This window comes from Rhea americana, unplaced genomic scaffold (assembly GCF_003343005.1).
Source record: "Rhea americana isolate MKP2758 unplaced genomic scaffold, rheAme1 scaffold_636, whole genome shotgun sequence".
Lineage (NCBI taxonomy): Eukaryota > Metazoa > Chordata > Aves > Rheiformes > Rheidae > Rhea > Rhea americana.
In genome coordinates, this window is record NW_028186797.1 from 20,810 (window position 1) to 34,203 (window position 13,394).

Consider the following 13,394-nt stretch of genomic DNA (forward strand, 5'->3'; position numbering starts at 1 on the left):
TACCTTTTAATCCTCTCTTGCAGAATCAGGGAAGCCAAGGCTGCAGGTTTCATTCCCATCTTTCCTGCAAACCTGAAGCAGCTTCTTTTGCTTATTGGCTTTTCCAAGGCATTGCCTGAATGGTGGTTCACCCCATGCAGGCAGTGTCACCCCACAGTCCCAGCCCCGACCACATGCTTTGCCTCTAGAGTCATCCTAAATCTTCATATTTTTCCGCTTAAATGGGCCCTTGAGTGACAACCACGTCACAGCTTTCTGCCTCGTGAGGCCCTGGCGGTGTGCAGGCTACACTGCAGCAAGGTAGAGCTCTGGTTGCTTGCAGGATTCAAGGAGGAGAAGAGAGCAAGGTGGAAAATGTCCCCAGCTGTTCCTTGAAGGCCTTTCTTCATTTTTTTCCCCATCTCTTTCTTTCCGTGGGCAATTTGCTGTCTTACTAACACACCAATTCTGTCTTCACTTAAATTTCTTGAGGCCATCTCTTCCTTCTCATTATTTATTTTATTATTCACCTACTAGCACTTGCATAGAGGACTATTGTTCTGTCCCATCAAACTTAACTTTCGTACAACATAAAAGAAAATCAAGCATTTTGTTTGAGGGAACAGATTATTTTGTTCCCTTCTCCCTAAAAGTCCTGTGTAATCTAAGATGCAACTCGGATATCTCAGCTGTCCGGCAGTCTGTATCAATCTATATAAATTTTCATGTTAAAAATACTTTCTGTGGTTAACACACAATGAACTCCTCAAAGGTGAAAGGATCTACAGAGAAAATGTAGGTTTGTTATCTCTTCAAATCTGTTCTATCAACCACTCACCCCCAACACTTATTTTCARTAATCAATCTAGAGATACTTTTACCATTACTTTCCTGAAATTTATCTAGTCTTATCTGCCTCAACTGAAGGTCATAGGCAGCGTAAGGTTTCTAGGTAGACATAATATGTTTTATTGGCTTGGCTGGTATAATTAGAAAAATTAGGCAAGCTTTTTGGCAGACAAACCTTTCAGTCAGTCAGACTTGCCTATCTGAGGAAATGGATGAAATCCAGCCAAATCCTGTGCTTCTAGCCCATTCAGCTGAAGCCAGGAGGACTGAATTTGTGCAGTCAGGACAGAGCTTGGCCACCAGTAAGGATCACTTGCATCATTGACGCCTGCAGAGGAGTTCTGCACTACTTCAGCAATAAGTGTAAAGGGTTGCTTCCTCCACATGTTTTTATACCACTACAGACACTCTAAATAAGCAGTAATGCTACTGCAGTTCTGTAACATATTTATGCTGCTAGATGTTGAAGGGACTTGCAGGTCTCAATCACACCAGCTGTACTAGTGTAAGGATTTTTTCTTTTTTGTTAATTCCAGTTGTACAGTAGTTTTACATTGACATGACTCTATGCTGCTAGTAAGACATATATATGCAACAACCCTTGTAGACAAATTCTAAGCAAAAGCAGCCAGCATTTTATCTGTAAGCACATCCTAACAAGGTTCCTGGCCTCCTAAGGGCCTGTTCCCAGTGAAGGAATTTGGTCCCTTTGGCATTGACATTGGGGTGGTTGGGAACGAAAGGGATGATTATTAGTTCTACTGAATCTGGTTTCTCAGTAGTCTGTTTCAGGATCCTCCATCCGTGCTGGTGATATCATTAGTTGTTAGTAATGGACAAAGTCCTCATCCTAACAGGAAAAACTGCTTTGCCCTCGAGTTCTGCAAAGGTTGAGAGTAGTCGTCATTTTATTCCTGCTAATAAATCTCCTATTCGTTTTCACAAAGGCTTAGATATTTAACAGGCGTCACACAGACCGAATCCATACAGAACAAACAGTCAGACAGAGACTGCCATTGTGGAAAAGTTGCATGAGCTTCAGCCTTGTGCCTAGAAATGTCCTTGAGGTGTGGTGTTGGCTCTGCCCCAGCACAATGCCCACATTGACAGTTTGCACACCTTGTAAAGTAATCACTGGCAACTAACGTAAATCCTCATCAAAAACGTGCTCTCTGATGAAATGATCACAATGTGAGTAATGGGGATAGCTCAGAAACTACGTGAAGGGTACAGAAATACAAGACAAGGACTAGGAGTTCTGAGTCTAGAGTTTTGTTTGAAAGATTTCCATAAAAATTCATTCAACAGCTTGAGTAACATTCCTTTATAGGAGGGACTGAGTAGCAAGAAAACTGATCTTATTTTTTTCTCTCTCCTTTTTTTTTTCTTACTTCCCTTGTGCATTTATTTTTGCTTGTTTTCTGATTCATATTAAGAATATTCTCATTTTGTGGGTGTGGGGTTTTGTCTTTTGCCTCAGATACTGTCTCTCAGCTCATGGGTGCTCAGCAAAGTTCTTAATAATTTATTAAACTGTAAACTTACAACAGCCATTCTAAAACAAATGGGATTACTTTGATCTGTAGCCAGATTACACTTCACGCCCAATTCCATTTTGCGTAGTTATTCACAGAGATTGTTTAGGCACATATGCATCTCAGAGTAAACTAACCCTTTTTTGGCATTTCCATTACTCTAACAGCTATGAATCCTACTCACACAGACCAGGATTTTCCTGTGCTATAGGCACCATAATAAACTATGCTCTGAATCAATTTTTTTAAAACTTGTACATATACACTCTGCTGAATTAGATTAGAGTTTAATTTTGCTTTCATCTCTCTGCATTGTCAGTGATTAGTTATCCAAATATTTATTATGCCATGGTAGCGCTGGTAGTAGAATAGCATAGGATTAGGGCCTGCTGTGTTATCCAAACATTAAATGTGAGAATTCTTAGCGATGAAAGGTAACATAAAGATACGGAAGAGAGGAGAGGGAGAACGGTAATAGGCATCTAAAGTTACATATGATATTTATAAAGCTTAAACGGAAGAGACAACTACCTGGAACTGTGATTTTGCAAGTTTTTTCTGTAGTAGTATGGCCCCTGCTCTCCTAATTCTGGGACACAAGTTACAGTGTTTGTGCAGTGGACAGTTGTCAAAAAATGGGAGGGAGTCAAAGCTAACTAGGGACAGAACCTTTTCTTAAAGTCCAGCAAGCAATGTCACTTAAAGGAGACTCCAAGCTACAAGGATGTCCGCACACCACCTCCAAGACAAATAAAATTCAGTAGCATGACATCCTCTCCATGGCTTGCCCAGAACAGTATTGAAAGGAATCATTTACAAAAAGATATTTAACTCTTTCAGTCACAATGGCCAGCTAGTAACTTTGGCTGAGTTTCATTTAGTTGACCTCCAGGATCTGGAGGTACAAATAGCTGTACTGTCCCATTCATTTTCTAACTTGCTACCTCACACTCATTCTCAGCTTCTCATTTATCCATACATACCTATTCTCCTCCAGCACCTCTCTGCTTTCTGTTTCCTCACTTACTCTTCATAGGTATTCTCCCTTCATGATCCTCAAACCTCACTCTCTTCTGCTCTCCCACACAGTGCTCTACTTTCTTTCTCTCCTTGGCTTCTGTAGGATGAAGTTGCCACCCTCGTGGTCCAGCACTGATGGCAGCAGCAACAGCAAAGGGAGAAAAGAAAAGGAGCAGCGAAGAGGAGGCTCTTCTGCTGGCAGCAGCTGAACTGCCACGGAAAGTCATAAACAGATGAAATTGATCAGTCTGTAAGGAACTTTAACTCAGATTTTAAGTTTGCTTCTCCTCCATGTTGACTGTAACCATGATCCATATGTTCTTTTAAATTAAAAATAATACTAACAACAGAAAGCCCTAGAGATAGCCAGCCCAAAGGCACAACATCAGAATTCCCCGAGCCACATGGAATCTGGGAGGGTACTGCTCAGAATTACCAGTTTGTGCTTGTTCAGCTCTTCCCTTGACATCCACCATTGGTCACTACCACCAATAGAGTATTGGCTTAGATGGACATCTTCTCTGATCTACTGTGGTCCTCCTCAAGCTAAATGAACAGAATGAATGTCCCTGTCATGGTGGGTAAAAGCAGCAACCACTTATCTGCTATCCTTATTTTACATTAGCATCGGGGGGAAAAAATCCCAACACATTAGCAAAGCAAACAGATATTTACCGGAAAGATTTGATTTTATTTCCTATTATCTAGGGTTTTTTTTCCCTCCCACTGAATTACAGAGAGGTTGAAAGTTTGACTTGGCATCCATTAAATGCTTTAACACACAAAAGAAAAATCCAAGATCTCTTTGAGCTTGAAACACCTTAGGACAGCACCAGAAGCTACATGAACAACTTGAATTCCAAAGTTTCCTAGTAAATCAGTGTTTTGCTTTGCCAGTATAATTGTTAAGCTATCCTTTCTGAACAGAAGGGAAAACCCCCCAAATTCCCCTGTACTGCAACATGTTGACAGGTTAAACAATGAATCAAGCTATTTCTTCTTTTACCACATTCTGAACAGCTGGATCATTCCAGCTGAAGTATTTCCCTCTTTTCCTTCCAAAAAAGAATTTGCCCATGTAGATCAAAAGTTTGTAGAAGGTCAGCTAAATGATGAAATGCCTGACAAAGTCATAAGCAGTTGGAAACAGGATCTTATCAYGGAAAATGTAGTTTAATCAATGCTGGCAGTACTAGAATGTAAATGTATAATAAGAACAATTCAGGAAAAAATCAAAATTAGAATCATTCCTCTTCTAGTTTAAATATAATTGATGGTTCAAGATAATAATTTGTATCAGCGGATACCCTCTCATTCAGCTTCAAGGAGTCTGCACAATACTCTGCCTCGGGATAGGAAGAGTTTTGCCTGCTTAGTAAGCCAGTCTGTGAAAAGATATGATTGTTATCCAAGTATATATTTCTATCAGCTTTCACAGAAGTCTCTGCATTGACTTGAGTGAGAATTGAATAATATTCTATATAGATATCCTCTATTCTTCACAGTTTGGCAAAAATTTAATCTAAAGCTAATCATTACAAATACAAGTGCTAATTATTACATTTAACAAATTAACATCTTAAGAAAAAATATTAATTTGCATACTTTTTTGTCATCCCTTTCATTATCTGGATCTCTGGTCCATGGAAAAAGTATCTGTAGACAGTTCTTCTCCCAGGTGTTCTTCCGTAAATCAATTCAGCAAATGTTCCTGCCTCTAAACCCACGGGAACAACTTTACTATACTAAAGACCATTGAATAAAAAAGACTTAGGAAAATGATTTATTTAGTAAGTTTTAATGTAAAACTGTCTGAATTTCATGCATAAACGCACTTATGTTCCTTTCTGTTATGAGCAAATATTAGCTAAAATAGTGACTGATTAGCAGTTACGTTGAAAAGAACAATCATGGGAGTTTCCTGACATTCTATTCTACTCTCCTTGGTTTCAAAATATAACATACCAAATACTTTACTCCATTCACAACTTTTATATGGTTTTGAGTCAAAAACATCCTAGCAAATAATTCTAGAGTCAGAAGTCTCCTCAGGTGCATTAATGTCTCTGATATAAAGAATGAATTATTTTATGAATGGTCAAACTGGAAACGCCTTCCCAAAGCCTTAGTTGCACTTGTCTCTGATCTTGATATATACAAGGTATTGCTTCTGTTAGAAACAAAGTAGCTCAAAATGGAAAAACCCGTTGGATTTTCCAAAGTGTGTATAAAGCATGCTCAGTGGTTAAGAACAGTATAGTCTTCACACTTAAGGTGCTTTTGATAATAATCTAACAATATACTTCATCACATACCAGCATCCCAAAAGATTACCTGACAGTTGCTATGATTATGTTCAAACTGAATGGTAAAACTCCTTAAAAAGGAGCAGAAAAGAATTCGTGTTACCTTGAATGTATAAAATGCAGCTAGCATGTCCTTGTGTTGGCAAAGTTTATGCCTTAAAACATTAAATATTATTTTGAAATCATGTAGTAAAAGTGAAGTTTTGAAGTGACATTGAACCACTGTATCGAGAGCAGGTCTGGTGTGATATGGACCTATGAAGTACAAAAGATTAAGGTGATGCATTGCACACAGTTCCATATATAGAAGGACACRGCAGGGCAGACATTTGGCTTCATCTGAGGATCACTCAGTCCAAGAGGGAGAGGGAACACTGCTTCCATGAGTGCAGCCAGAAAGGACTGGTTCCTCTGCTCAGATTAGAGCCAAGGAAAAACATAAAGATATTTTAATTTGCTCCTAGTGCCAAGATACAACAAAGTCATTGCAGATACAAGAGCCCAGTCATACCTTCTCCATACCAAAAGCTGGAAAAAAGAGGTTAGTATTTTTAATTAGTAATTATTAATAAGTAGTATTTTTATTCCAGTAGCAACCAGGACTATTAGTAACTCCAACTATTAGTAAGTTCCTACTGTACTTGTTGCAGCATGTAAATGTTAAATTTGTAAGCTCCTTCTCAAGGCATTTATAATCAAATTAAATTGGACAGACTAAATACAGATGGGTAATAAAACACACAGAGTAGTCTTGTCCAATGGCATTCTGCAAGTGAATCATAAAGCTGAAAAATAGCCAAGGACTCCTGACTCTCAGCAGGAGTGTCCTTCTATAGGAGACCATATAGGTCTCCTTCCATAGAGGATTATAGCCCCCAGCAGATTCCTGTGAGGATTCATGACAGTACTTTAATCCTAAATTAGGGCCAAATTATTTTGTTATTTTTTCTAGGAATACCATTTTTTCAAGATACATCAAGATGCTTACTGTAAGTTGCATCCTGTCTACCTCCATACTCAGGCAGAAGTACCCAGCTTTTGTTTCCTAAATCCTTCCAGTGAGATGCAAGTGGTTTGAAACTCAGTTCAACTGTTTTACCTACCCCATCAACAGATGTGTTGGGAGAGCTTTGCAGGTTGTTTAAAACACTTCATATTGGTCCTAAGCACTGGGCACATGAATTTAAATATTATGCTCAGCATATACAATAAGCTACACCATCACATGACAGTATGGATATGGGACACCGTAAGAAACGTAGTGAAAAGATACGTATCCTCATTTTTTCATTAGGAAGGAAAGTTTCATGTAATTTTATATGTGACACTAGTTAAATGAGCTATTTTGCATACTTACTTATCACTTAGATGTTCTCAAAATAGTAGAGTTACTAGTTTTTGAGTAGTTCGTTGAGCTATAATATGCTACTGCTGGGAACTGTTGTGAGGGGAGCTGGAAAAAAACGTCTTTATGGGACAGAACTGTATTTTTTTTTCTCCAATTCCTTTCTCCTAATATTTCTTTTTCTCTTGTCCCCAGATTATACCCCTCTCCACTTCYTTTTTCCAGAAAGGCAAGACTTTGTGTGTCTACAGTCAGAAACTGATTTAGAAGCAGAGAGATTGTTTTAAAAGTATATGCAGGGCATGTATCCAGGGATCTTGTTTCTATGAAGGGTGGGAAAGTATGAGACACTGGTGTGGARGGACTTAAGCAATAGACAGGATGAGTACTGGAGTACAAGGACTGGTTTTGCAGCAGCCTAGCTTTTGCTGGGGGTTGGAAGGATGAATAAGTCAGCACAAAAAGCTTAGCAGTGCAGAGAAGGCTGTTTGCTGTGGGACAGCACTTGTGGCATTGAAGAGTTAGGTGTGAGGGCTGCTGTAGAGTATGTGGCTGATGTGCATAGAAATGCATCAGCAAAGGAAAATGAGACAGTGCTCGAGAAAATCCACAGCAATGTGTTGCCCTTCATACCACTGGCCATTGTTTGTTGACAGAGATCCAATAAGCAAAACAGTGAGATGGCAGAAAGACTTTTATTCCCAAGGACTGGTTTCAGTTAGTCTGCCCCTTCCCCGCGGCAACCAAATACCAAATATCCAAGATATATCCAGATATTCTGTGATATTTTCACCTGCAAATTTGAAGAGATCCAGTGTGCAGGGACATGAGTTTGCTAAAGAGGCCTGTGATGGAACAGCTATTTGGACCTCAACATCCAGGATCTCAGGCCAGCTCCTAAACATTTTGTAATCTTCTGTCTGCACTAAGCCACTTAATATCACACTATCTGCATTTAATCTTATTCTCAAGTTTCTTACCTGTCAGCAGGGTATCCAAGCACCCTTGGCTATAAGGTACAAGAATGGAATTATGATCAGAATCTGGCTCATAAAGTTTAAAAAGCCACAAGAGTAGGTTTTACTGCTCTTAGTAGTGTTTTTCCAGATCAGCCAGCATTGTTCTTGAACTTGGTCCTGAAGTACAGCTGGGTTTGGATGAAATGCAGTTATCATCAGAGATGTTAATATTGCCTTCTTTGCTAATGTATGCCACAAGGATGAGAACAAATGAAGACTGGTTTATTTCAAATTATCTTTGGGAATTTGAAGCTAGAAATGAAAAAACAAACTCTTACAGCTATTAGGTTTGTTGCCTACAGCAGTTGCAATGTGTTAGTTATGGGAAACTAGCAGAGCAGCACATATATACACACATATACCAAAAGGTAATGATGTGCAAATACTAAATAAAATGGGCGACCTACAGCTTCACCCAGAGCAAAGCCTGATCACGTAAGATCCTGTTGACATTCTGCTTTGGCTGGTCCTTAAATACCATAAGAATCATAGAATCGGTAAGGTTGAAAGGGACCTCTGGAGATCCTTTAGTCCAACCCTCAAACAAGTGACCCATGTGGAGATCAGGCCTGTGACACTGGCATTTTTTAGCACCATGCTCTAACCAACTGAGTTAAATCTAACCCCTAAGCAGAATGGCAATTAATTTAAACCAAGTTTGAGTTGCTATGCATGTTCTTTCTGTTTGTAAGGTAAGATATTTAAAAACTCATTTCAGTAATAAATAGTAGTAGCAATTAATACGTATTTTTGGAGCTTTTCTCTACAATTGGAAACAATCAAACAGGGCAGTGTGAGGAACATCCTGAGCAACAGGATTCCATTCCAACCACATTCTTCTTGCTTGATCTCAAAATAAAGGATAGTGCTGCAGTCCACAGAAAGCAGAAATTTGCTTACCCTTATACTTGCTTCGCTTCTTTGTCTGATTAGACTGGGGCAGGAGGAAGAACACCAAACTCTCATCCAATCCTTTACTCTCTTATTCTTGCTGGCTGCAGAGCATATTCAGAGAGCAGGGCTGGACTCAGTACCAGGCTGGACTCAGCAGCAGGCTGGACTGTTCTAATGGATAATCCTTATTCCTGTTTTAACAGATAGCATATGGAGAACACTGTAACAGGATAATGTATATTATAAAATAACACATAGGGATTTGCAGTGAGGAAGAAAGAAATGCTGAGATTTGCTGAGCCAGTGTAGTGTGTAGGCTCTCCTGTTATGTGATGCAGCCACAGCTGCATAGATCACAACCCTCTTCTCCATGGCTATGGAAGCCTTTATGATGACTTACATACAAAACAATGCCTCAATATTCAGAAAAACATATTTTTTGGAAGTGTTTGATGAAACAAGACTGTATGTGTAGAAAGACAAATAAAACCAGAATGYTGATTCCCTGTCCCTGAGCAGACAGACATGCACTTAATAATCTCATGGTGATTTTTAAACATTAAAGAGGAACTCCAAAATTGCAATAAGAATGAGTAAGGAATAAAAAAGACTGATACAGAAATTGTTGGAAGGTAAAAAGTCTTACACATGCTTATACAGCATCCAGGTGTGCTAAGAGCAGATTGGGAAGACCTGAATGAAATTCTAGAAGATGTCCGAAAAAACTTGCAAACCGCAAATATGTCATCTACAAAAGGTGTATTTTCAGTGTGTGTACTCAAGAATCTGGAGAAACAATAGATTGCTGTATTGGCAAACCACACAAAATGATTGATTGCTATGACTGTCAAACTTCAGAAAATAATTGAATTCATGATGGATAAACTTGCTCAAAAGTGCAATGAAATTTTGGAGCCAGGTCATTCACTGAGCTGGGTCTCTGTGAGGGCCATAAGAGTGCCAAGGCTGGAGCAAGGGAGGAAGTTGATACATGTGGCCAGTGCAGGGGAAGAGGAAATCACAACAGCTTTGCCTTAGGTGAGTTTGAAGTACTGTCGAAGCCCTTTCTTAAGAAAAGGATATCATGGAGGAGAGCAGCTGGAGGAACCACACTGTGGATGTGTGCACTGATCAGACATCCTCAAACATGGTCTCCATTGCACACTTGGTAACCCACAACAAAACTATCTATGTTCTGCCTTTATTTGCAAACTGGGGCTCTTTAAGGAGTCCAGCTATACAAGACTTTTCTCCACTCTCTATGGGCATCAGAGAGGAAGAGAGAGCAGACAAGCCATGAACTGAAAAATATAGAATTGCTTGTGTGCACAGCATGGATGCCCAGATAGCTTCCAGTAATCTAAAGAACAAGGCAGACAAGGAGATAAGGGATAATAGGCCTGACTTATGCAGGAGTTCAGCTGAGCTTCTRGACTCGGTCAGTGGTATAGACAGGAGTCAACCTGAAAGTCTGGTCCCTGCATRCAGTTTTCAAGCTGAACTTAAAAGTTACCTTTCAGTACTGGCATAAACCTATTCTGTCACAGGTTATGGGTATGTGCAGCACTAACAAGCACACTCAAATCTGGACAGTTTTTGCTGGAGTGGATGCAGAAATGAATCATCAAGTCGCATTAGGAAAGCCTCACAGTACAAGGGAAAATACACCAAAACATTCAACAGCAAATTCTGAAGTGGAAAAACAAATTCAAATGAAAACCTGAGAGTACTTAGGGGGAAAAAATAATGAAAATGATGTGTACAAAGGGCTACATACAATTACTGAGGCAGGAGAAATAATTACGCCAAAGCTTATGGAGAAGAAAGAGGGAAAACAGACCATATCTAAGTTACCATCCATGGTTCAAAGAATCAGATTATGCTCATGTGTGATATTAGTATCCCACAGAACAAAGACAGCAACATACAACAGATAAGCTATGCTTTCACCTGAACTATATCTGTGCATGAACTGTTCACACACATACATTTTCTCAACTGAAAAAATAGTACCCAAGACCCAAAAACCTAAAATGCCAAGACAAGGCATTGCAGCTTCCTAGGAACAAAGCTATTGAAAGATTATCAAGATGATTTTGAAGGACTGGGAATAGATTAAAAAAGATTCAGACAGTAGAACTGAGTACTCATAGCATTAAAACCCAAGAGTGAGAGTCACGGAGAGAAAGAAGGTGTTGAGCTCACTTTGGATCTATATTGGCCACATAGAAGCTAAAGAGGCAGTACACCTTAGAAGAGCTCCTGGCACTGAAGCAGACAGCTAGCAACCAAGTGCAACATAATGAGACTTGACCAGGAAGACTTACTAAATTTGAAAACCACAAGGTGAATGAGTACATTTTGTTACTTCAAGCTGAAATGCAGAGGAAGGCATTGTTATCAAAGTATTAGGTAAGAGTTTCATTTATTTTTCCTGCATCTTTCTTTCCCCTTAGTTAGGGTGAGCAGAGTAAGAGTTGGGCTCTTTCTTGTCTATCAATATTTTGTAATTCCAGTTATAGTCTCCTCCTCTAAAGACTTTAAAACACAAGCAAGAAAAGGGAAGACATCATAACTGCACTTAAGGTATCACTCTGCAATTAAGAAGCTGTGACTACTGTCATGGACAAATCAGCCAAGTTACTTCATTTCCTCTACACTTCATTAGTCTCAGTTCTCACTTGCTTTCCAAACAGATGATCTAATCTCCACAGTAAGAGTTTTCTTCCACTTTCCACAGTACCTTGCATAAGCAGATCTAAAGCTCATTTGGGGTCCACCAGTACTCCTGTAATAGACTACAGAATGATAAGAATTATCTAAAATATGCAGCTCATATAGTATTCACTGTAAGATTTTGACATTCTCCTCAAAATGCTCTTCACCATGAGGCGAAAACACAGCTTTGTTTTCATGAATAAACCTCCCAAGAGGTGTGACATTATATTAACCAGGCAAAAGACTGCATCACCTATTCCAAAAAACAACAAAGGGTATCTATGGGCAGAGCATATGTCCACCATATCCTTTCACAGTGGCAGTGCATATATTTACTAAAGGGAAGTCAACAGGCTATTTAAAAAAGGGTGGAGAGCAACGCATGAATCCCTGGGTAGGGCTGAGAAGCACAAACCCTAGTGAATCAGCTGTARATTGATGGTAGGCAAAAATTATGGAACCAACAGAGGAAGGTGAAAATATTGTGAGTAGAACAAGTCAAGGAGAGCAACCAGATCTGGTAAGAGCTAGGTTGGAAGGGTGTGCCGGATCCTCTGCTTAAGTTAACACCAACTCGTTTTACGTTAATTGTAGCGCCTGATTGTCACTTTCATTGCTCTCTACACCACAATAAATATTCTCTTCTTTTGACTCATCCAGCTAGTCTCTCCTTTTCCTAGTCCACATAGCAAGTAAGGACTTCACAAGTTTGTAATGCAATATAACATTAGTGAGGTCCCAGATATGCCTGTTCACTCACTCCCTGTGATGGAAAGGGAGAAAGAGAAAGAGGCTGGGTAATGTGACTGCTGGAACACCACTTGAATGTTACTGTTCTTTGGAGACCTGTGCAGTAGCAATCATAGCAATTGCAGATTAGGTGAAGTTTTGAGTAAAATAGATGAGCAACATCTTTGGAAGAATGCCTACAAGGACAGCTGGGACAACTTTTTCAACAGTTATACAGTGTAGATCACTTTTAAATGCTTGGGGAAGTAGAATATTCAAGGTCAATATGTATTGCTCTAGTCACAAAGAGTTATGATAAGCAAAGACTAAAAATTGCTTAAGAAGTGCTTGATGCCAGCGTGCTGCTTAGCAGCAACTCAATTAAAAAAGACAAATCAAAAGAAAAAACGGTCTTGACTCCATCCTAGGTAGTGAAACCTTCCCCAGATGAGTATTGAGACTGCTAATTTCTCCATCAGAAAATTCCTCCCTTTAACAGCACTCTATTATACATGGTAGGAAGTAAGAAATCTCTCCAGGTGTTCTAAAGAAACAGAAGACAATTCTGATTTGTTACTCCCCTTTGCAGAGCTGAGGTGTAGCTGAGATGGGGAGTCCCTGTTCTGGGGATCCTTATGAAGTGAACAAGATGAGAAGCATTCACTGGCCTTTGAAGGTTCATTTCTTTTCTGCATTTAACTCTTAAATCTTTCTCTTCCTTGCTGAGATGCAGGGCCACACCAGGGTAAAATAAATACAAAAATAGGACAATGCACAAGACACAGGACAATGTATAATATGGTCTCTGCCCTGTATTTTTATGAACATTTTTGTCTTCATGCTAGAAAGACATGACAATTATCACCTTTTCCACTACACAATTAATATTATCTTATGAAGTACAAGGATCTAAATCACCTCCAAGAATATCTTTACATGAATGCCATCAACTTCCATATTTTTAAATAAAATCCTCTGTTCATGAATGGTGTGCTTGTAT